This window comes from Thermobia domestica, chromosome 3 (assembly GCF_964235325.1).
Source record: "Thermobia domestica chromosome 3, izTheDome1.hap1.1, whole genome shotgun sequence".
In the NCBI taxonomy this organism is placed as follows: Eukaryota; Metazoa; Arthropoda; class Insecta; order Zygentoma; family Lepismatidae; genus Thermobia; species Thermobia domestica.
The window spans coordinates 324,086,142-324,112,529 of NC_137456.1; the positions used below are offsets into that span (position 1 = coordinate 324,086,142).

General features: G+C 37.2%; 1 protein-coding gene across 2 annotated transcripts in view; it reads right to left on the reverse strand.

The window, feature by feature from the left end:
- Positions 1 to 22,327, reverse strand: part of LOC145681179 (uncharacterized) — a gene marked incomplete at its 5' end in the record, with an annotated part of 393,968 nt that extends 371,641 nt beyond the window's left edge. For both annotated transcript variants that reach the window (XM_081752658.1, XM_081752657.1), the window contains 1 exon segment: positions 21,799 to 22,327.
- Positions 22,328 to 26,388: the final 4,061 nt, after the last annotated feature.

A 26,388-nucleotide genomic window follows, 5' to 3' on the forward strand; every position in this document is an offset into this window, starting at 1 on the left:
TACTTAAACTTTCTTCAAAACATCGTAATTCACGCTTGACTTAACTGCATTTATAATCTTTTTCAAGTTTGGATTTTTCTTTAGGCTGTCGAAAAACTCAGCTTTCATCAACTTGGCAGAACACATATTATTTGTGTCAGTCCATTTCAAATTCATATGTGAGAAAACTCTCTCCACAAATGAATTTGACGGTGGGATGCTTAGGAAAAAAGGAGACGAACTTAAATAAATTTGGCAACTCGGAGCATTTCTGAAATAACATTTACCATTTACTGCCCACACTCATGACGACTCATTAAAAATTGCGGGCTTTAAAGTCATTGGCTGAGGTAACTTTTTCATTTGGGAAAAATACGGGACTTTTGCTGTCTTGTATCGAATCTCCCCGGGACGTGGGACAAAATCATAAAATAAGGGACTGTCTCTTAAAATCCGGGACATTTGGGAACCCTGCTCTCCCAGTTTCAACTTGCACATGCCTGGCTGTAAATACTTGTCCATATTACGTATTAGGCAACCTTTTACTTTTTAGATGTTTAGAACCAAAAAGAGAAAATCCATACGAATATTGAACTGAAAATACGAGAGAAAGAGAGAGAGAGAGTAGCCATGATTCATTTGGTAAATTGTTGATTTAGCATTAGGGACGTCCGTTCGAAACGCAAGTATCATCTCGTGGGTTTTCTCGGAGTTCTCCCGTTTCCTCCCCTTTTCTTCATACCACCATTTCATTCATTTCTCATCTTCACCGTCTCCTTTAGCCTAACCGGCATAAGCATGGGATGCAAAACTTCAAATTTCATTTCATTTCTTCCAGGGTTTTCAGGAAAAATGACGTAGCTCCATTATGCATAGCTACTTTTTTCTCTCTTTTAAAAGATCAAATCTGGAACGATTATAGCCTTTAGACTTCGTTTAAACAAAATAAAAATAGTTTTCAAACACACACACACACACACACACACACACACACATATATATATATATATATATATATATATATATATATATATATATATATATATATATATATATATATATATATATATATATATATATATATATTATATTTTTCGGACCCTCGTCTGGAGACGCGAATTGCACTATGAGGCAACGTCTCAAATAAATTATGTCTTTTATTAAAATACCTTATTAAGTTTTACATTCCTAAAGAGGCACGCCCTTAATATGGTTTATCTTTGCATTTACTTGAATTGAAACTTTTTTTTATGAAAGTATTTTTTTTTTCTGCAAAGGATGATAGAAGCTTAGATGAAACATTCTTTTAAGTAGATTGCTTACAAAGAGAAGAAGTTCTGTTGATAATCTGAACGGTAGGTTGTACCCACGCCTAGCGTTCAGAAGTTATCTTTCACCAGACAATCGTCGTATGCGTTAAAGACGACCCAGCCTCTCTCTCTCTCTCTCTCTCTCCCACTGAAAGCGTACACTGAATGAAAACTAACAGATTATTTTTTCATTGAAGAAAACATCAGAGTCATGTTTCCCACGATACCAGGATAAAAGAAGTGAATGGCTTTTTAAAAAAGACACAAAAATGAAAGTATACACTTACGTTACTTATATGAGACCAATTGTGTGTGCCTGTCTGCATATGTGTCTTTTAAATGTATGCAGATATGACAATAAAAGTAAATATTTGCCATTTCCCCCCCACCTCAATATCTATAACTCCTTGGCCTATGGAACCCGGAGGTTCAATGTCGCGTTCACAAAAGCTTTCAATTGACTTCCGTCCTTAGCCAACTGGATCCAGTTTTTACTTTGTATTCCTATTTCTGCGAGATCAATCGTAATATTAATATGTCCTCCCATCTGCGCCTACGTCCTCCTAACGGCTGTTTTCCGATTGAATTTAAAGTTAAAACTTTTACAATGTTCCTATTTTCTTCCATTCTGGCTACATGACCTGCCTACCCGTACCTCCTAGACTTGATGACCCTAACAATGTTTGGTAAACGGTATAAATCAAACAGTTCCTCGTTACGATGTTTCGGTCATTTCCCATTCCCAATAACTATTGTAAATGAAAATTGATTAGACGAATGTGAGATATTACTGAAATGAGAAACTTCTATACAATGTTGGTTTCAGAAGATTCCTCGTCCACGAGGAGGAAGGAGGGATCTTTTATGACACAGAAATAATACTGTTAAAATACTGGTAACACACGTTGAACACGATCGGACATTTAATTGCAATATAGTTCCGAGAGGGGAGGGGGATTAAACTGGGCCATCCCTTGAAATCATCACTGCTTTCATACATTAGGTAATTCTGGGAACTGCTTGTCTTAACGTACAAATTTATTTGCTTTAGCCCTTTAAAAATTTATGGAACAGTGTACAGTCGAAATTGCATGTTGTTCCGTTAATTACATCTAAATGTGAGTTATGCAATCTTTCTTACACGCAAAGTTACGAATTATCATACTGTATATGTAAAGCCATGCCTTCTCTCACTGTATCCTCTTCCCTCTCTATATTCTGTTTCAAGTATGATGTGAAATAGATTTTTTCTTCTTATAAAAATCCATGTCTGATTACGCCTCATTGAGGTTCTACAGGCTTTTGAAGTTACCAGCATGCAATAAATCTTCCCATTCGGATTAAAGCAAACCGCCTGCAATGTCTGTCAACCCGCTATACGTAGCTCTTCTACTGGTCACCTAACACGTGGATATCAACCTTAGTGACGCCATAGCGACAATGCTAATCTTATGGGATCAAAACAACCCCTAAAACGTTGAAGAGAAAGATGATGACACTTTTTTTTTTTTTTTTTTGAAAATTTCAATCAAAACTGGCAATTATATACGAAATTCGGAATCAACCAGCGAAAACGGTACCTTCCTAGAGTTTGTGGTTTCCGAGACATTGTTAAAAGAACAGACTACAAACATATAAACTTGGCATTTTAATATTTAGATTATTATTTTTTTCTTCAAATAACTGGATGTGGGTCGATTTTTTTTTTAAATCTTCACACACCTATTAAATATCCATTTCAATGAAACTTGGCCAGATACTAATTATATTGTACATCCTGGGACATGTAGTATTATTCTTCGGAGTATCTTTTGTGCAGGTATTTGATAGAGGGATCTCAATAGGGCACCCAAGTAAAAAAAAAAAAAAAAAAAAAAAAAAAAAAGCCTTTGTTATCGGGGAAGTTTCTGTCCTTATTCACTAGACAACGAATCCCTGCATCACTAACGGATAGACTAATTCAGTCATTTCTTGTTGTCAGAAATTCAAAGTGTTTTGTCGGAAACAGCGTTTCATTTATAGTTTTAATATGGCTAATCTTGAATTTCTCGTTCTTTTACCATGAACATTCCCCCCCAAAAAAAAATGTTGTTTGTCACTTGATAAAATTATATATTCATTTTGAAATCGATTTTCAGTACTCAGAAGCAATGAAAATCACAAAATTGCGCTAATTGTTCAATGTATAATATTTTAGCTGCTTTTAGTTCTAAGCAGCTCATTAAGAGTCTTCATCCCGGCGAAATTAAAATACCGCTAATTTTACAGTAATTATGTGATATCTCCAAATAGATAAAAGATAATCGAAATGTGGAACAAGAGCGCCCTAGACAATATTATTTTACATAAGAAACCGTTATCACGACTCACTTATCTACTTTCGTTTTCGAGCCATTTTGAAAATCGGCATTTCTTTTCGCGTTTTTAAACAGCTGAAAACGGAAAGCCACTAGGTGACTTGTGATAACGGTACCTCACGCAAAATAACATTGTCTAGGGCGCTCTTGTTCCATATTTCAATTATCTTTAATCTATTTGAAGATATCACATAATTACTGTAAAATTAGCGGTATTTTAATTTCGCCGCGATGAAGACTCTTAAGGGAAATTATACTGCACAATATCATCATTTATGTACTAAGAAACTGAATGTGCAATGATAACGTTTATGTACCTATATTTAGTTATGGGGCAACCAGGGCAATAGGCCGGTACCTGATGATAACAAAGCTTGTGGTCAGACTTGTTTAAACTTGTTTTATTTATGTTGTTAAAGATATAATAAGTGAGGAAGGCATAGTTGATTGAAGTGTATTTTTAATTTCTGCGAAATGAGAAGCAAATACGAAGTTTAAAACGAATATAAATAGTTTAATTAATTCAAATAATTACCGTGGTAAGTTTTGGTAAAAAACTAAAATAATTTTAAACGAAATGGGACCGCAATATTTAATTGTATATGTGTGTTACAAATGTGAAATCAACTCAAGTTGGCCCTCACAAAATTATCTCAGCCCCCTGTTTATTCTGGCTACGAGCCTGAATGCGTATAATCCAAGTCGGGAAGCCATGACAGAAATACTCTTGAGGAGACAAAGAAGTTACGTTAATAATACGTATAAAGTAGGATTTTTAGTACTGTTGCTTACGAGACGAGACATAAGGCTTTCTCGTCTCGAATATCAACAAGCTTTTTTTTTCTTGTCTCCTTATATAACTTCTTATCTCCTTTTGTAAATTATGCATGCTATTTTTATGCCCTGACTTTTTTTTTCTAAATTTCATCTAGAACAGTGGTTCTTAGCCCAATTCACATCATGACCCCCATTTTATTACATCCTCTTGCCAGCGATCCCCTTACCTTTGGTGCAAGAGGTTCTTGATTGATCCATCCATGTGCGTTTATGGTGGACAACATCGTGTCTGTCGGCTCTTCCCTTCCCTCCTACACCCTCATTCTATCAATTCACTTTCATTAATCACCTGTCTCCTTTAACTGGTAGGACATAACAGCGAAACGTAAATTAAAGATTTCATTGCATTTTTTCCAAATGGTTTTACTTGACACAGGATACAATCAAATGGATAAGTTCGTTTCTGCGGCAATGAATCCTCAAGTCCTTCTTAAATCACAGAGTTAGTTATTGTGAAATAAATTTAAACCCTAAAAAAAAAAAAAAAAAAAAATCATACATTGTAAGGTTAAACGGGAACGTCATTTATGATACATACTGGAAAATAAGTAAATATTCCAGCATTTAACGCACATGAATACGTACTCACAAAAACACTTCGAACTCAGGAAATTTCTCATGGTAACATCTTGAAAGCGCAAACAATAATAAAACATAATACCTACACATGTTATCATCATCACCATTATCGCATCGTGTTGTGTTAAGACCCATAACAACTGTTTATAATAGTAATATTGTAAATGGCGGCGCTATCATAGCGACGTACAACACGAAACATAGCCTATTATTACAAAAGCTCCACACCCTCTCCGCTCTGCACAAGAAGGGAATTTTTATTATTGACAATAAACCTTGATTTGTGTTTACGAGTAGGAGCGAGTATGGCCAACTGCCATAAACAGAATCATAATTACATAGTTTATATGTAATATCTTCTTCCCTTGACCAACGCAACGGCTTCAGCATTAGCACCGTAGCTAATGTATATTTTGCTTCTGCAATTGGGGGCTCTTTTTATTTTAAAAAATCGTTTAATTTTTATGCATTAAAGACGTCATAAATGCGCCGTTTAATCGGCCCACCAACATTACTAATATTTGCGGAGTTTAAATAAAAAGATTTGTGGTTCAGAATCAGAAAGGTTTGGGTTCGAAATTAGTGACAAATGTTGCATTCTCCCTCCTATTAGGCCTGTAGTAAGAGGCTGGCGAACTGAATGCCCGCTAGAGGTATAAGGTTGGAGGGTGAAAAATAGGTGGTTCTACTGTTTTTTTCACTCTAAAACAAAATTAAATGAAATGTTTCAGTTTTACTCCGACCTTACGGATGAAAATGAAAGTGAATGATTACGAAAGAACTGTTAGAATTAAAATGTGGAAATAAATGGAGTATTCCTGAACAAAACGCACTGTTATGATGTTGTTGACTATAAACAAGCTCGGCGATTGAACCAGGGACCCCTCGCAACCCAGGTCTCCATTCCAATCTACCAGTGAGCCATCAGTTCTTAACCTCCTGAGACCCGAGCATTTATTTGTCAAGAACTTTCGATGAAGTTTTGTATATTAGACAACAACAGACCCAATACTACATATTTAAAATCATTTTGTCATACGGCTTTCCTGTTGATCGGTAATGGGTCGAATTGTATGCAGTACTTTGAGTCTCAAATTGCTATGTATTGCATAGAATACACAAGGAAAATTGTATATTTCCCTTCGTAATATAAGCATAAAATATGTAAATCATTAAACTTAAAATTTATTGCACTATGTTTGATTTTCTGAGAAATTATTCAATCAATGTACCTGGATCAGATGCGTCCATAACCCCAATTGTCTTCTACCCGCCTTCAGCAGAGAATAGAACCACCTGTAGGTAAAAACAACAACCAGCTGTCTTTTCTGCAGTAATTTCGACACTTCGAACCCAATAACCGAGATTCGGGCATGTTCTTAAATATTCGTAGCTATGACGGGCTTTCGAAAAACGTATGCAATACGCAGGGTTAAGGGTATTGAAACAAATTTTTACATTCAACGCACTGAGAAAAATCCGTTATCCGGACAGTGGTATATTGTACAAATATACGGTATCCATATACCCTAAGGTTACTATGGAAATCTATAATAAGCAAGGATCTTATTAAATAAAGGATCTGCCCTTCCAAAATCTGGAAGCCATACGTCACAGTTTCGCCACCCCTACTCTGCCCACTCCGCCCAATAGGATCGCAATGTTTTGAGCCAACAATCATGGCGGAAACGAAAGTAGCCAATCAGACGATGGCAGAAACGAAAGTAGCCAATCAGACGATGGCAGAAACGAGAGTAGCCAATCAGACGTGCCGATGCTCCGTTGTTTTTTGGCTTCATCGATTTAATAGGATGACGATACATATGGGCAGATCCTCTATATATAACATCCTTGATAATAAGCATACGTTATCCATACACTACATGCATAGTGTCTTTTTCCCGCTTACATGTTACATCATGCGCTGCAAGATGTCTGACATCTATATAACAGCCTTTCCTATATTACATACGTAGACATGTTACATACGTCAGCTACATGTTACATACGTTCATCTGTATGTGAGATCCTGACCACGTATATACAATTCTTTGTTTCATACGGAAAGTATGTATAGATGGAACACTTATAGCCTACGGAAAATATTATAAAATATACGTATTCAGTTATATGTTTGTTGCAAGATGTTACTTATAGTCGTACGTGAAGTCCAAAATCTACCAGATTTACGCATGTAACCTATATTTTTACGTACGCCACATATGTAGCTATTTTTTTTCTCTGTGCAAAATGTGGAAGGGGTTGGGAATTACATTTCTGGTTTTTCGCCATCTATGGTCATGTTAGCCCGTCACGTATGACCAGTGACGTATTTACGATTTTGTTTCGGGGGGTAGCTTTCATAACTTTCGGGGGGGTGCCTGAAAATGTGAAAATTCTGCAAGATATTTCATATACTTTACTATATTAAGTAAGATTTAGGGGGGCGGATTAAGCCCGGAACCCCCCTAAATACGCCACTGCGTATGACGAATGACGTCCCCTCGGCGATCACACTATCTGGGAAATTGGGGGAGCAAGAAAGGAATGGGAGAAGAAAGGAAGCGACCTGGGATAGAATGTTAGGTACCATCCCGGCATTTGGCTGCCATGAGTGAGGAAAAACCCAGGAAAACCTCACCCAAGATGGCTGACCTAAAAAAGCTTTCAAACGTAGCGTCATTTCAGATTTGGCTTGGGGGGGCAAGACCCCTAGATATATGTAAAATTTCGCGTTTTTCACTATTATTCTATTGATAAAATCTATATAAATCTCAAACTCAGCGGGGCAAATGCCCCTCCCTACCCCCCCTAAATGACGCCCCTGCTTTCAACATCCCTACGGGGAATCTAACCTCGCACCAAAGGCGAAAGGGTCAACGACTACGCTACGCGTGGCCATTCCACTAACGCAAAATCATACTTAACACGAAAAATAAAATTTTAGGTAATATTTAACAGATTCCTCAATGTAATCTGATATTATCCAAAAGAAATTGATGACGTATAAAGTTCTCTGAATTTATATGCTCAAATTTTAATCAAACGAAGTCGAAAGTCTAGATTTATTATCTTGCTTACGCAAAATACATAAAGGGATACAAAACAAAGCATATTTGTGAATTTACGATACACCTGGTTGTCGTGTATCAAGTTTTGTTTGATATATTTTGTATCTGCTGAGAGAATACACAGAAACCAGTAACGTACTGTTAATCCTGACATCTACAGTCACGAATGTATACACTGAAAATACAAATTGAGTACATTTTAATTATATTACTTTGCCTCCGCCCTACTTTTAGATTAGCGATTTTTTTCTTGAATCTTGTCTTTCCATGTAGAGGACACGACGGCACATACTTGAGTCATTCTTCACACGCCATGAACCCCCCCATTTTTGGCTCGGTTGGCGATCCATCTATCTTTCTCTCCGGTCCATCCATGTATGTGCGACACAACAACTGATTGCGCACAAGCAAGTACTTGCGAAGTGAATGCGTCATTTTGTCCACCTGCAGTCATTCATTACGACTCATGGGCACCGCCTTCTTATTTTAAATAAGGATCTCCACAGTCTTTTTAAAAATCTTATTCCAGTGATGTGGTGTACATTATACAAGCGATCATGGCTGACTTCTATTCCAAGAATTAGAAGTAATTCTTAAACCTCACTGGAAATGCACGACATATTCTACAACAGTTTTAGGAACGATAAAAAAAAAGCATCAAAAGATTGCAATCTTGGCCAATATTTAGGTTGTGGATCAGGGGCCACAAAATTTTTGAATGACTCCTAAATCGAGTTTTCGTGTTTCTAACGGACTAAGCACATCATACTGAGTTATAATTTGGGTTTGGCTGCACTATGTAGTTCTCTAGATATAAGTCATACAAGACAATTTTTGACTGAAACATATTGGATCTTTTGACCCAAAAATTGGATGCTTCTTCTTTAACGGGACATCCCGAAGAATTTTCTTAAGACTGGAATGTGTCCTTGGTTCTGAATAGCATCAGCACCAAGCAATAACAGAAATTCTTGCTTCAAACAAAAGAGGAGTGGTAACTCGGTAGTGTTCTTACCGCTGCTCTAATGGCTATCGCGTGTGCCTGTGACTTTGATACATCTAGACATGGCTTCGACTCCCGGTGGGAGAGCACTACGATTTTGAGCTAGTGCAGTGTAGTTAAGCAGTCTAAGGCGAAATCCATCGAGGATTCGAATCCCTCCGAAGAGAATGGGGGTCTTTATTGTTCTCAGCGAGCCTGGGTTCATGTCTCTGTGAAGTCTAGTAGTTATGAAAAGAATCAGAACCAGAAAATAGAGTCAGAAATTGTGTGATAGAATGCTCACTTCTGGAGCTAGATACCATTCAGAACATCGGTGAATGAACCAGGAACCCCTTACACCAGAAGCGAGTGCGCTACAACTGAACCACCGTGATAACAGTAATAGTAATAGTAGCAGTAGTACCACCAATAGTAATAGTAGTAGTATTATTTGTTGCTCTAGCTCAATCTCTACAAAGTAAAAAAAATGGTAGTGCTAACTCAACTCAATTTTAACACAGACCAGTGGTTCCAGCGTGTTATTTCAATACGAAAGATCTGGTGTTGCGGTTAACACAGGTCCGGTGTTACCGTTTTATACAAAGACGATGTTGGAAGGGTGCTACAGGTACAGAACTAGGTGAATGAACGAAAGAACGCGAAAATGGCTAGCGTAACAATCTTTCTAATAATGCGTGTATTGTTAGTAACAGCCAAAGTAGCATGGTAAACAAAAGTCATTATCATTATTATAATATCATTAACTATAATACATTATTCGTTAGTGGCCAGTTAAAACTCTCATTTCCTGGAAACAATGATGTAATAAAGGAAAAGTATCACACCTACCTCAAGATTTTGTGTATTACACAGGTGCGTCAACACTGCAGCTTGAAGCCTGCAGATGAACTTCCTGATTATAAATATCTAGTAACTGTTACTGAGACCTTGTATTAGCTATGCGTAAAGCTTTACATGGTATGTCTGTTTTCCTACCGAATAACTAACAACGTATTATATTTCCTGTAGTTATTCACAAAAATAGTTTTGTGAAATGTTTGCATTAGATGAGCAGAAATGCTGCCATCTGTTTTTCCTATGTTCACTATGATTCTCTTCGGCGTCGATTTTATTTCGTTCTTCGTATCCAGTTATAAATAATTTATCACGCACTTTATTATCCCTAATAATGACCATGTTCGTTTAATAAGAAAGAAAACTTTTCTCTGTAAAAATAGTTGTTTGATAACTGTGTATAAAACAACACCAATGACTTATTACTAATATGATTCATTATAATGTCAGATAGTTCATTTAACGACTACCATTTTAAATTTTACTCCAAAATGTGATGAAGTTGAACTAGCACCATTTTTTGGGGGAGGGGGTCAAAATTTAACACAAGTAGGGTAACACTGCTATTGTTTTGAATTGACATACCATTTTTTTTTTTTTTTTTTTTTGGCTGTGTAGTCACTAAAGAGGTGAGGTATAAAGACATACTGAGAAGTGAAAGCGTTAATATTGGAGCGAATGATATTTTCGAAACCCTATCTGTGACCAATAATGTATTACTAATATGACTCATTATCATGTCAGGAAGTGCATTTGACGACTACCCTTTTAAACTTTACTCCAAAATGTGGTGGAGTTGAAGTAGCACCATGTTTTTGACAAAATTTAACACAATTCGAGTAGAAGAGAACAACTGTTTTGAATTGACACAGTCATTTTTTTTACTATGTAGTCACTAAAGAAAGATACATACTGAGAAGTGAAAGCACTTATTGTTGAAGCGAACAATATTTTCGAAACCGTATATATGTGCTACGAACTGTCTACAGAAAAACCGTGTTGGTATAGTCACGCTATTTGATATACTGTACGAACATACGGCATTGCACGGAGGAATCCCTATTATATAGCCTAAGCACGTGCACTTTAGCAACCAAGTTTGTTAAACTGGTTTCTTCGACGAGCCAAACTCTCTATACACGAAAATTTCACTTTAGAAGTAATATTACTGATAGAACAAGGGCATATACAACATAAAATATCTAAGTAAGATCCTACGTACATAAATGTATGAATTTAAAAACGAACTGTAAATGTCTCTAACATACCAAAACGTTTGTGTATAAATCAGAAATGTTAATATAGAAAAGGAAGTCGCAAACAATGAATATGTAATTGCTATATGCTGCATTAACCAATACCTGGCAGGGAGAGCTTGGAAAAATATTTTTCTTCATAATAAACGTTTAGAATACATGTTTAAACGTTTAGACATTCATTTATGAACATTTAAAGATGTCGATTCACGGTGGGGGCACTTGGTCGAAAAAAGTGTAAAAAGCTTTTTTAGACCAGCCATCCTGAATGAGATTTTCCTGGCTTTTCCTCATCCACACCAGGCAAATGCCGGGATGGTACCTAACTTATAGGTCCCAGGCCGCTTCCTTCCTTCCCTTTACCCGGATAGTGTGCTCGCCGAGAGACGTTATCCCCCATACTTTATGGGCTAAATGGCCATAGATGCCGAAAGCCAAGAAATTTAATCCTAAATCCTTCAAGACGATGTCTTTAGTAAACGTCCTGAAAAATTTCATTAAACGTTTTAGTGGGAACTGTTCCCGATAGGGCCGGCTTGTCCATATAGCAAATTAGGCAGCCACGGAGTTCCTTCGTAGAGTTTGTAATATTAATAGGGCGATCACTTATTACAACAAACTTCCACATATGCTATCAAGCTTCAATCGCGTACTTGAACGAAATGTCAGAAGAATATTTTTTGTTTAGGTAAAGGCCCTTTACTTTAAAGAAAGAAAGAAAGTGATGTCAGTAAAGCAGCGCGGTACCGCAAAATTTTCACAGGGTCGCAAAAATATTTCTCGCCTATGATGTCAAAATATCTCGAGCCCGTCTTGATTCTCGATGCAGACGAAGAAAAAGCATCACACAGAAAGTAGCATTAATATGCAGATTTGGAAACAGAATATACACAGATGTATAAGAATTTTCATACGCGGAAACAAAACTTTCAGACTATGCACCATGTGTAAAATGAAAAGATTATATTACCCTTTTGAACCATAATATTACAGAAACCGCAGTATATTAGTTTAATTCTTCTAGTTTCTCCTTTAAATTCTGATAACCAGGTGGCTTCCTTCTCCATCTGCTTATGTCATCAAGAGGAACAGTAACAACAGTGCCACTTTTTCTCGACATTAATCGAACGATACAGTGTTTCTGCGCCACCTAACATTTCTGAAAGATTGGACGAAAATCTTGAAAATCAGTCAATGCTGACCTAAGAATATAAAGCAACGCTCCATCCAGCTAACTCTCCACGGCTCATTGCTTTAGGATCAAATCATGTAAAATAGGTGTGTTGTTGGACTGATACCTTACATTCCAAACTCACATCACGGTCACATTCAAGCAAGCAAATCAATGTTTTCCAACTCTACTACCAGCCCTATTCAGCTCTCAACTCCAACATGCGGCAAGAACACAGTGTACCGAATGTAGATTAGACTGTTGTTGGTGTATGTAAATCCAGCTTGGTAGCATGATGCATTAACCAACACCAGACTTCTCCAAGTGGTCCAAAGTAGAGCCGCACGTGCAATCCTAGGCCATTCTGTGGATACTTTTTATTAGCTTAAGTAAGTGTATGAGTACTTCGACCGTTATCTGTTCAGGGATCTAGGAAGGCAATACACTCCTAAATTCTGGAGATATATCCGACACTAATCTCATCAACAGTCAATAGGAACCCTGAAACTATGTAAGAAAAATATTTAAAAAAAATGTCTCGTCATATCTATCTCTATCACTGAATGAACTAAGCTGGAAGCTAGAGCAAAGGAACTCATACAGTTACAATTCCGCACCAGAAATACGTTTACCATCAACACAACGCCACTCATGGAAAACATGGGTCTCCGATCCGAGACTTCGTCTAACACGTACAAGATGCCAAGACGTTGTCGAATCAGATTGGTTGTTCGTAGTGCACCCATGGAATTCGAATTTCAATGGCGAACATAGAAACACGTATGGATATTAGGGATGGCAAGGAAATTTCGAATCCAGATTACCCGGTTGCGGATCCAGTGACATTTGAACACCCGATTGCATACCAAGAACAAGGTACCAAGAATCAGATACCTGGATCCAGAACCGAAAATTGGGTACTCGGATCTAGAATCGAGAATCAGGTACCCGGATTCAAACCGAGGAACAGGTATCGTGATTCAGAACCGAGATTCGAGTACCCGGTTTCGGAACTGAGAATAAGGTACACGACTCCATTATTAACCATGACTCAGGTATTTCAGATCTGATTCTGGCTATCCATAATGCATATTTCTTGTCCGGTTCGGTCAGAGACTAGGAGTCTAGCGTTCCGATTCAACACCAAGGCTGAAAAGTAGACCTACAGCTCTAACGTAAAACCCGAATCAAATGAGCCTCTTTTGGGAATTGAACCTGGTTCTTGTATGCAAATTCTATACAGCCATGAGAGAGCTAATATTCAGAAATGTGACAGGACATAGGAACATCTACATCCGCCACTGACAACATCAATCATTTCATATATTAGGAAATAACAGAAAGATTTGTACACAAAATTGAACCCTTATTATTCTTTAAAGAAAACATTTGAGCACATTGTTCCTTAATGATATTACGATGAAGAAACCAGAGCATGACCATGGAATTACATTTTAATAAATATTGTGAACATGAAAAATAAAAAACGAAGCATTTAACTAGAAGAAAACAACACAGCTATTTATCTGGGAGCAGCATACCATTTGAACTTGACACGATGTGAAATAACTCCAGCCATGTGTTTTTGTCATTGTTTTAACTAAATGAATTTTTTCCCTGAGTTTTATAAGTAAGCGGAAGTACCGTTATAAAAAGCGGAGAGGGTCAGTATCCTTGTGATAATTACTTTACGTCATGTAAATTCTTAAATACCTCCACTTTCAGTATTAGCGACATTTACGAAAGTTCATTCTTCTCTGTTTGGTTATTTATTTTTTTAAAATTCATTCATTTACATTGATTTATTTATTAGAGTATTAGATTAGTTGATTTGGAGTTTTAGTGTCCCTTTCAGCATCTACGGTATACGAAATGTGGACTAAAGCTTATCGTAGGATATGGACCTCATTGGTAATCGAACCCAGTCTCTATATAGTCACGAGAGCGAGTTTTGAAGTCGTTTCCCAAGTTGTGAGAAAAAGGCATAAAGTTTGGACGATACGCTTAAGTACATGGAAAAGTTAAATTTACACACACACACACACACACACACACACATATATATATATATATATATATATATATATATATATATATATATATATATATATATATATATATATATATATATATATATATATATATATATATATATGAATTTATATTTATGCGAGGAATTTCCCAAAGGAACGTAGGAATTACTTGTTAGGTTTATACGGAATCCATCGCACACATCTTGCGGAGATTTGAAACATTTTCAATCGAGCAGGTATGACTTCGAGTGCCATGTTTTAAACCACACTCTCTATGTTGCGTTGTTTTCGAATTATAGCCCTTTGAAGATCATTTTCCCACGCTTTCGGCACCTTATATCGCCGAAACTATTCCTCACTGACCAAGTTCCAGAGGATGTTTGTGCTGGTTTCGGTGGTGTGGGGAATCAGCTCCCGAAGTTTGTTCAAATAGTTTCTTACCATACCGGGCTATCTAAATGTTGAAATACAGTGTGAGGGTATGTTGCATAAAAGATTGCATTTCTATTTACACAATGACTCAAAACCATGGGAGGACTTCATTGTAAACACAAAACAAGTCCCAGCAAACTTACAATACTTTCCAATTTCAGTTCAAACAAGTCGTCTCAATTACACTGGATTTTGTTTGGATTGGGCCTATGACTCATTCCTTTCTGTCATGTGACCTTTATCTTCACCGAGCGAAGTAGCTCAAGTGGTAGAGCTTTGGCTTCGCATTCGGGAGGTCGTGGGTTCGATTCCCGCTGTCGACCACCCTGACTGGGGTTTTCCAGGTTCTTCCTAAGTTCTACCAGGCAAATGCCGGGGTGGTACCTACTAAACAGTCCCTGGCCGATACCTTCCCAAATCCTTTCCATTGTCATTGTTGTAGTTAGATAGCCAGTATGAAAATGGCCTCTGAGCTGTAAGTGGTGATTGTTAAATAAGTAAATAACACGAGTGCTTGTATAGGAGGAAGGTGTGAACTTCTTTGCAGACACTTTATTTTGAAAACAAAAGATACAAAAAAAATATGATTTTCTTTTCTCTTGCCTACTTAGAAATTATTTCTACATAAATAAAATCTTTGACGAGCAAGACTGTGTGTAAAAATGGATTTATTAAAGGCACATTAGCATCCACTTTCCAGTGATGGTATGTCTTGATCATTCAAAAAGCAGAGGCGGTATGTCTTCATCACTTAAAAATCAGAGGCGGTAGGCATACCACCGCATACCGTCCCACTTCGATCACTGTATGTATGTATATAGGGTTCCCCAAAAGTAGGTATACACCCCTGTTTTGATCAAGTATAACATTCTAGCTTATAGGTTTATTTGCTTCAGCTGTTCCGAGCTTAAGATATAAGTAAAAAGACATTAAGAACAAATACTAAACAAACTAAGCCTACCTGATGGACAACAATAAGAAATGATATAAAATGCAATAAGTTGATCAATACGGGAATGTATACCTACTTTTGGGCCACCCTGTATATATATATGTATATATGAGTTATTTATAATATCTGACATGAATCTTTAAGCTCTGAAACATTACAAAAATACAGAAACTACTTTTAGACACAGTAGGGTACTGTACAAATTACCAACACTCTTTGAACACCTCCAGATGACACATATTCACCCCTTGTAGATACTGTGTTGTCAAACAAAACGTACAAAATGTATGTCATTACTTTGTTTTCGCACTGTTTGCCGAGAAGAAGTGTTTTAAATATGTCATACTAGATATTTTTTTCGGAGAATGAATGTTTTTGGACATGCGAAGCACACTTTATATATTTTACCCTCAACATCTGTACTAAAATGCTGTTTTATTGTTTACAGTAAAGGAGTTTTAAGAAGGGAACGTAAAAATCAAATAATTGCAAAATGACAAAAAAAAAAAAAAAAAAAAAAAAGTGGACTTGATTTCCTTGTGCACTGAATGCGGCATATATAAGTCTATATCTATCAATATAAATAGGAATGAAAGCGACTATATTTCTAACTTTATATCTCTTGAGCCACGTGACCGATCTCGATCAAATTTTCAAGACAGATGAGGTTCGGGTCTAGGAAGGGTTTCATCATTTCACTTTGACGATACAACTTAGAGGAGGGGGATGGAGGCCATATAAATGATCGAAAATGACCTATATTAGTGTCGAATCCATAGTTTTTGGGTTCGTTGACATGAACAATGACATTTTTTGATGCTTTTTAAACCCAAATTCAGTCCCACAACTTGGGGGAAGGAGAGGGGAAAGATCAGCGCTGTAACAGATTTTTTCTGGGGGAAGCATTGTTATTTGGGCCCCCTAGAAAAAGGCTTCCTGCAAAATTCCAAAATAGGTCTCTTCTTTCCATCTTTCTCTTACTATTTGTGGACCCCCGGAGCGTGTGCGCCCTCCCGCACGGCAAGGTCTGTGAGGCCGTTAGTTACGCCCCTGGGCCTGTTTCATACATGACAAATTAAGGGAACAATATTGGAAAAAATCTCAAAGCCATACAAATAAATATTTTTTCTAGGGCCCCAAATAGATTTTTTTTTTACTGAAATGGGCCCATGACTCACTTTTGTTTTATTTATCTTTTGTGAACCTGATTGATGCTTCATTTATAATTTCATGTTCATATCGTATACGGAGTAAGAAAATTTTATCTTAAAGTGGGCCTTCTCGAATGGCGGAGAAATTCCCTGGAGGGTAGATGCCTCCTGCCCCAACAAATTACGGCCCTGGGGAAGATATATATAAAACTGATCGAAAATGACCGATATTTGTCTCGAATTCAAAGCTTTTGAGTACCTAAGTTGATTGGTGACAGTTTTGGTGCCCTTTATGTCCAAAATGAAACGTATTTTCCTTGTGTGAAGAGCGGACATTCTGCCAGTACTGTATAAGATATTGGGTATGCATAAATAAAGAAGTTTTATTTTTATATATATATAAAATCACTGTCATTAATACATAACTGTACTTTAGGCTCAGTTGCTTGTCATGTTCATTAAAATGTACAAAACTATACGAAACGCTCAGACAGATCAAATTTTGTTGAACGTAAATAACGGTAATTGAATATTTAAGATAACAAATTGATGTTTAAATGATATTAAGTCTTTCAGTTTTACGTTCCACGATTATGCCGTGTGGGCTAAATGAGAATGATGATGAGATACGAATAAAGAAAGTGCCAGAAAGCGTGAGAACCCCGACAAAAGCCATGCACACGATGTTTGTCTACGACAAAGCCCACTTGGCGCGAGCTGGGATCGAACCATGGACCCTACGCACCAGAGATGAACGGTCTATCACTGTGCCACCGTGGTCCCAAGTGATGTGTGCGCACAGAGATTTATTCTTATTATCCTTGATCCATTTGAAGGTGGATAATAAAAATGAGTAGTACAGCAGACCGTGGCATGGGGGTCCGAAGGGAGGGTAGAGGGGGGGGCCGGGCCCTCTGGCTGAAGAAAATGTATACGTAATATAGCAAACCACGTATATTAAAATCAGAAATGCCAGACGTAATATAGCAATTACTTTTCAAGACGGTCCCCCTAGAAAATTTTCTTCGGGCGCCCTTGGTCTGTGGAGTTATAATTCCAAAGGATAAGATATGTGGCATAAGTAAATTGTAAGCAAGCTTCTAACATAATACCAACAGTAAGGAACATATACAGTTTATATCTTTCAGTGTCTTTATTTTTAGTTACGGAACCCAGAACAATAATGAAGCTTATCACTTCACCTTAATGGTATAGAGGTGTGCTTTCCAATCTTTCCCCTACTAGCACACACAATTTTACAGGTTCTCCATTCACTGGCTTTTCTCCACATATATAAGAAAGTGTATGAGTGTATATTGATTTAGGAAGTTTTGGGAGATTCGGATCCAGTGGACCCCGCCCTATGAGTGCGTCCCTGCAAAGACGCGTAAGTTTAGGAGCCCTATAGACTGGCGTCAACACAACATGAAATTCGCATTTTAGGATTTAGAATTTTAGATTTCTGAGATTTCGGCATCTAGGGCTACTTAGCCCGTCACGTTAGACGGATGACGTCCTTGGCAAGCATACTTTCCGGGGAAAGCGAAGCAAAGGATTGGGGAAGGAAGGAAGCTGCCTGGGACCTATAAGTTAGGTACGACCCCGGCATTTGCCTGGTGTGAATGAGGAAAACCCAGGAAAACCTCATTCAGGGTGGCTGGTCTGAAAAAGCGTTTTACACTTTCCGACCGAGGGTCCCCACCGGGAATCGAACCCGGGACTGACGCATTTTACTTTGTGATAATAATCGGCAGATAAGCTATTAACTTTTTGTTGCATTTCTTGCGTTGCTTGTGATCCATCCACAAACTCTGTGAAGATTGATATCGTAACGAGACCTGAGGGGAAAAAATAATTTTGAATTTGGCATTTTAATTCATTTTATCCAATTGCCAATTTATTTATGATTTTCTAAAACAGAACCGATGATTGAAGAAAGTGCAAAAAAGCGATAAAAAATTGTTAAAAGTCATCTGCTGTGTAATTTAACACAAGGCCATCTGATCTGGAAACGAACCATAGACTCCTCTCATTAGGGGGGAGCGCTTTACTACTTAGCCACAGTAAAAAAAACAGAAAGAAAGAAAGAAAGAAAGAAAGAGAGAGAGAGAGAGAAGAAAAAACATGTAAGGTATGAACATCAAGAGGAACTTTTCAAGTAAAAATTTGGAAATACTTCACTTTGGAAAGCTTTGAAGTCATAATGGTTTTCATTATATGTCGTGGAGGATCCAAAGACAATAAAAGTAGACTTACTATAGAAAATTATTTAGAAATACCATGTTTGCAATCAGCAGCGTCTTTTCGGATTTTGCTTTCTGAGTAGTAAGATCCTCTAATACCAGTAGGCCTATTCATGTTTTTCATTGGTATGTTATCGTCGTATTGATTAGAATGTACAGTAGAACCCCTCTAATCCGTTACCTTTTGGACTGGAGGTATGGTTGGAACGCGAAAAAGGTCGGATTACCAGAAAATATAGAAAAAATACGGATTTACAATAAAATAAACGATTTCTGAACTCAGAAATGACTGTATTGTTCTCTACAGTAAAAACATTGCAAAAAAACCCGCACAAAAGCTGTTATTGTAAAGAGCAGTACATACTGTAGCTACAGTTTTTACTAGGTAAGCCTATAGTAACAAATTACTTGGAAAAAAGTCAGTTATAGATTTTTGCTTAGCAGATGAAATTCTAGACTTATGTGCTAGCAATGTATTTCCATTTCTTGATCTACAAAATGTCCATAGGTATTGAGGGCCCGAGGACGGATCAACCGGAATGGTGGACCAGCCGAGGGCGAACGAGAGGGGTTCTACTTTATAAAATTTCCAACTCGGGGGAATTGCCCCTTCTGGGGCCCCAAAAGACGCTCTTGTTGCCAATATAGCCCAGGTATTGTTAGTTGGAGCTCCCTTAATAAATACATTCGGATATGCAAGATAGTGGTTAATCTGAATTTATTGTCTCTTTTCAATAATCAAGTTTACATGAAATCGAACGTATTATTTAAAGGGTTATCCCTATCGCTACTCGTATGTATATCCAAAGCAGCTACCCCACCGGGAATCGAATTCATGACCACGCGCACAGAAAGTACACGTGTTACCTACCCATTCGACCATAAAGAAAAATGAAATGAAATCTTTGAGTTTTACGTCCCACGTTTATGCCGGTTAGGCTAAAGGAGACGGTGATGATGAGTAATGAATGAAATGGTGGAATGCAGAAAGTGGAAGGAAACGGGAGAACCCCGATAAACCCACGCACACCGTGTTTGTCCACCACAAAGTTCACTTGGCAGGGGCTGGGATCGAACCCAAGACCCCAAGCACCAGAGGTGAACGCTCTACCACTGAGCCACCGCGGCCTTTCGACAATAAAGAGGTAGGCCTACTATTTTAACAGAAATAAACATTTAAAGAAACAATGTAACAAGTAATTTCATTTTAATATTTATAAAAATCTGTGTGTGTGCAAACGAATAAAATCACGAACCTAGATAGCACAGCCGTTAACTCTAAACAAAATATATTTTCCTTTACAATTAAGCATAAAGGTAATCTGCGCCGTATTTCGCTAAGGCACCAACTGGGGTTCCTACACATATTGAAAGTGCTTATTAAGGATTTAAATGCTAGGGAAGGGGCAATATCATATTTCATATAGGCCTACTGTATTTCTAGGCGGTAGAAATATTAAGTTCCAAGCAACGGCGCTGCTTGATAGGTTAACAATTTTGTAATTTCGCATTTATGTACCTAATATTTAGTAACCAATTCGTAAGATATTTTCTTGCCTTTCGTTACGAAACGCGAATGTCAAGATTGTACCTTTGACAAATTATTCAATACTGACTTTCCCTTTTCTTCCTTCGAAATCGAGCTCATAAATCGCAATGTGTTCGATACAGGCGCGTACCTAGAATTTTTTGTTGGGAGGGGGTACAATCAAAGGCGCCGATTTCTCTATAAATTTGGGGGGCATTCGATGCAGAAGGTATATATATATATATATATATATATATATATATATATATATATATATATATATATATATATATATATATATATATGAGGATTTTAAGACAAATTGCATTCAAATTATGACAAATATTGTATATTCATAAATACAATAGTGGGGCCCACATGAGCTTTGGGGGCCCGGGCCCCCTTGGCCCCCCAGTATCGGCGCCCTTGGGTACAATACTACAAACCACTACGTCTATGTAGTATTGATAAGGGTATTAATCTGCACCTGAAAAAATGATAAGTAATTGTAAAATACTTCTACCTATATTGTCAGAAAAAAACAAGAATTTTAGGAAAACTAAAAATGGATCAAAAGATTGCAATCTTGGCCCATTTAGAGCAAGGGGCACAAAATTTTTGAACGGCCCCTAAATCCAGTTTTCGTATTTTCTACGTTCTCCAGATATAAGGCCTACAAGGAAATTTTTGATTGAAATGCGATATATTGGATCTTTTGATCCAATAATAGAACTGGGTTGTTTTTATAAGTGAGTACAGACGAATCAAGATCAAATTTTCATGCTACACCAATCATCTCTCTTTTAAACAAGTATAGCCTAGTTTTATTGAGAAATTGTACAAATGTATGTTGAGCTAGGAAGTTTTGAGAGGGGGTCCGGTCCGGACTTCGTGGACCCCCTATGAGTACGCATCTGAAATTACGAGAGAGAGAGAAATAAAAACAAATATCTCATAAATACATATTTAATGAAATAAAATCTGTAACGCTTTTTTCATATATATTTTAACACGCACTATAGAATAATAAAAACTTTAAAAAATGAAATATGATATACTTACATTATGACTGGTTGCTCCTGTTGAGTCAGTAACAACAACAACAAAAATAAACACTTTTTTTTATTTGAAAAGATTAATACTTTTCTTAGACGCACGAAAGAGTTGAGTCAGTCGTTCAAAAAGAACTAAAATGTAGTTAAAAAAGCGGAAAAAATAAAAGCACCGTGAAGAATGGAACGCACCAAAAAAAACTAATAAAAAAGATAACAGTGCTTGACGAGCGGCAAGAGTAAATGAAATACAAGCTTTTTTTTTTTTTTTTCAGTCTGAACTCCGACACAGGCAGTATATATGCGACACACACACTCACGACGCGCACCACAGCAAACTACCTTCGCTTCTGCTGTATGTAGTCTGTGCACTGGGCTCCATTCTGGCGGGAAGGGTTACAGACTCGCGCATCAAGGTATTATACAACTACACATCACACTTGTTAAATGGTTTCCATAGCAACTCACTTTCACTGTCACTTTTGCTGGTCGGCCTAGTCAGCGAGCCTCGTACATAAACTTCAGTTTCTTTTTCTTTTCTTTCTTCTTTTTTTAATTCATGACATTTTGACTGCCTGTGCATAATGAGCAGCTAAAGAAGGTCGAACAAGGCACCCTTCGCACTGCTTAGCTAAACTTCTTTCGTTAATTCAATTCATGAATATTATTAAACAGTATTATCCTTGTTCAATGAACATTACATAAAACTAGATCAACAGGAAATTATATCTTGAAAAATAGATGTTTATTTTTGTTTTTGAAAATATTTTATTGTTTTTTTTTTTTTGTTATTATTTTTTATATTGTATTACTTTTGTATTTGGATGTTTTCTTTTTGATATGAAACAAAGAAGGAAAAAAAATGTGAAAGAGTTGTTTACACCTGGACGAAACCTACTATATTTATCTATTGTATGACATAAATCAAGTCCATCAACAAACAAGAATGACTCATGAGAAAAAAGTAATGACAGAGTCCAAGAGTGAATAGACACACCATTCAATCTATCTCTGCAATGTTACCAATGTGAAGTCATAGAATTTACCAGTAGTATGTACACTCATGTCCAAAATGATTGTCGCGTATCTTCTTGTAAGAATATAATTTGATAATGATTTTGCACGGTACTTTTAATACTGATATTATGTGTATAATCGGGAAATATATATTTGTGGTAAATTTCATTGGAAAAGAATTATAAATACGAAAATTAGAATGAGTAAAACAAAATGTTGCTAAATGGACAAGAAAGTTTTGTTTTCGTTTTATTGTTCGTATTTACTGCTCTTTTGACATGAAATTTGCCACGTACATGTCTTTGTCGATTATACACATACTAACATTGTAAGAAATTCCGGGCGAATCCGTTATCAAATTATATTCCTACATTTCCATGGACATGCGACAATAATTTTGGACATTAGTGTACATAAAAGTGTGTGTGCCAGTGTCAGAGGCCAAGGGCGCCGATTTCTCTGTAACTTTATTTTGGGGGGGGCATTCATAAAAATTGCGTAGAACAATACATATAGTAATAAAAAGTACATATAAAAATAGATATTCATAAAAATGCAGGGGGTCCCACATGAGTTTTGGGGGGTCCCGGGTCCACTTCAGGATCGGCGCCCTTGTCAGAGGCGCACCCACGCGGGGAAGGAGAGGTCCAGCCGGACCCTCTCCCAAACAATTTCGCAACTCGGCTAACATTTGTACACTTTCTTTAACACTTTTTTTTTTTTTTTAAATCCAGAAATGACTTGTTGTATTATCTAAAGATTCGATTTACACTTTCCTTTCGTTATAAAAATAATTTAGTTCTATCAGATTTTCTGAGAATATAGGTCGCAGTAATTAAGAAGTAATTATTGTCTTTTCGGATGCAGAATAACACAAATCTAATACTACATAGGGGGGAGTACGGTCGTGTAATGATAGAGTGCTTACCTGTGGTGTGTGGGATCCCTGAGTCACACTCACTCTACCACTGAGCCACCGTGCCCGCCACAAAATATTTAGGGGCACGGACCCAGTGGACCCTCCGTGAGTGCGCCCCTACATAGGATACTCCATTTTTGGCATAAAATTTCAACTTCCCTACGCCATTTGATGCGCTCGTTCATCAATGTGATATGATAAAAACCTTTGAGGTTAGTATTATGTTCCAAAATTCAATTTCAACGAATGAGCCGTTTTCCGTGATTCGATAACAAACAACAGGGAACACACTGACCTTAATGTGGTGCAAAATATAAAAATTTCCCCTACCCTCCTTCAAATCGGAATTTGGAAGATACGTCTCTGGATCTCGTGTCTGCTTATTTGTGCTGAGGAATTCATATACAGAATTCCATCTGTCCGGTTTGAGGAGCTCTTGAGATATTATATTGTCACGTTTGAAGTTGTCTCCTTCCCCTACACTTTCAAATTTCGTCTCGAAACCAAAATCAATCGTTTTGTTATTGATCGATTTGACGAAAAAAATGTTTGTTTGGAAAATCATAAAGGGATATTTACATAATAAAGTTGGGATGTGGCCAAATTTATCCTGGTCCCTCCACTTACAAATTTCAATTGAAAACCATTATCAATTGTTTGATATGTGTTTGTTGTTGACTATGTTGAAGAAAGAATCGTTTCTTTCGAAAAACGAAAAGTGTTTACAAAAGAAATAAGTGATGCAATTTCACACTGGCCCCACTTTCAAATTCCGATTCAAAACCAAAGCTAACCGATTGTTTTTTCTTTGTTATTGATTGTTTTGAAGATTTTCTTTAATAGGAAGAGAGATTTACAAAATAAATTTCAGATGTGGCAATTCACCCTGGTCCCTTTACTTACAAATTTTGATTCAAGACCGTTTGATATGGGTTTGTTGTCGATTGTTTCGAGTCGAAATTTGAAAGTGGGGTGCAACTTCAAACACGTTCTACTTTCCGCATTAATTCTGAATCCTACACGCCCTTTGATCAAAGTGGGGATTGAAACCTTGCTCGAGGTAGGTGCAAAATATATTATAAAAATTTCAGCTATCTTCTCGTGATGACATCACAAACAGAGAACGTCGCTTTCACTGCGAAAAAAAAAAAATAGAAAATTCACCCCATCTAGGGATGCGCACGAGACAAGATTTGTGGCTGACTCGTCTCGAAAACGCGCTGTAAAAGTGATGTCTCGACTCGAAAAATGTATATTTCTCTATTGGAAAAGCCATGTCTCGTGTCGTTTTTTATCAGGAAAATCCTGTCTCGACTCATCTCGTGCGCATCCCTAACCACATCTGATCCTTAAAACGGGAAATTTCAAAGCCGCTGGGATACGTGTTCGCTTATTTTAAATGACGACTTTATACGTCGAATTTCATCTTCCTAACTTTCGGGAATCATATGCTACTCTATTGTAGGCAAAACATTTGAATTCCCTTCACTTACTTTTGCAAACATGTTTTTTAAAAAATCCCTCTTTAGAAGGGGCATTATCGTAGGTATGACATTTATAAACGTATTCCCTGAAACACATATTCCCTTACAAGTTGATGCATGTATTAGTATAAATAATTCTTTTCTGACACATCAGCTTGCACTGAGAGGGGTGAACAAAAAGTAAGGTTACAAAGTCTACAGTGAAACCTGTATATACTTGTATTATTTCATAAACCAATACAGAAAATAGATTGCACATACATTAGGTTATTTTTCGACATAGTCTCCATATCAGTTGAGGCACTTATCGCATCGTGGGATGAGTTTCAAGCTCCCCCCCCCTGGTGAAAACTCTGTCCTTGCGTGTTCAGCCACGTTGTCTCGATGTGTTTCACCTTCTCGTCTGAAGCGAAGCGACGGCCTCTTAGGTGCTCCTTCAAGTGCGGAATTTGTCCCAAAGAAATTGCTTCAATAGCGCGGTAGTTTTCTGCGCTGTATGCGCGAACTTTCGACGCCATTCTCTGACATGCTGACGAGACATTTACGGTCTCTCCATAAACCTCTACCAGCTGCCGGTGAATTTCAGGCGCGGTTACATATATCGCCCACACAAATCGAATAACTGAGCTGACTTCTTCACGAGAACAGTTTTCCAAACGAGTCGCCATTTGTGTTTACATTCAACTAGCGACGTAGGTGGCGGGGTGACTGAAACTCTGCACAGTTGCCAACTCCACTGCACACTGCTCATTCCCCTATAATTCACAAAACTCCAGAAATATCAGCCTCGTAACCTTAGTCTCTGATCTTCCCTCGTACATTGTAATCTGTAGACAATAATCTGGACATGCGTCAGGAAACTAACAATGTAAAATGACTTAGGGAATCATTTAAAGAAAGAAAAAAGAGTTTTGTTTCTTTTTATTTTTTTATTTGACAATCTATTGTACAGCTGCACACTGAGAAAAATCCCTTCTGCTGACAGCGGTATATTGTACAAATATACGGAATCCTCTTGCGTACTACAAAAATCAGTACGGAGCATACGTTGTCCGTATGCTACATAGTCACTGTCCTTAGCTGATACGTCATGCCGTTGCAGGATGTCTGATATCTAACAGTCTTCCTTATATTACATACATATACGTATGTTACCTTCGTCAGCTATATGTTATATACG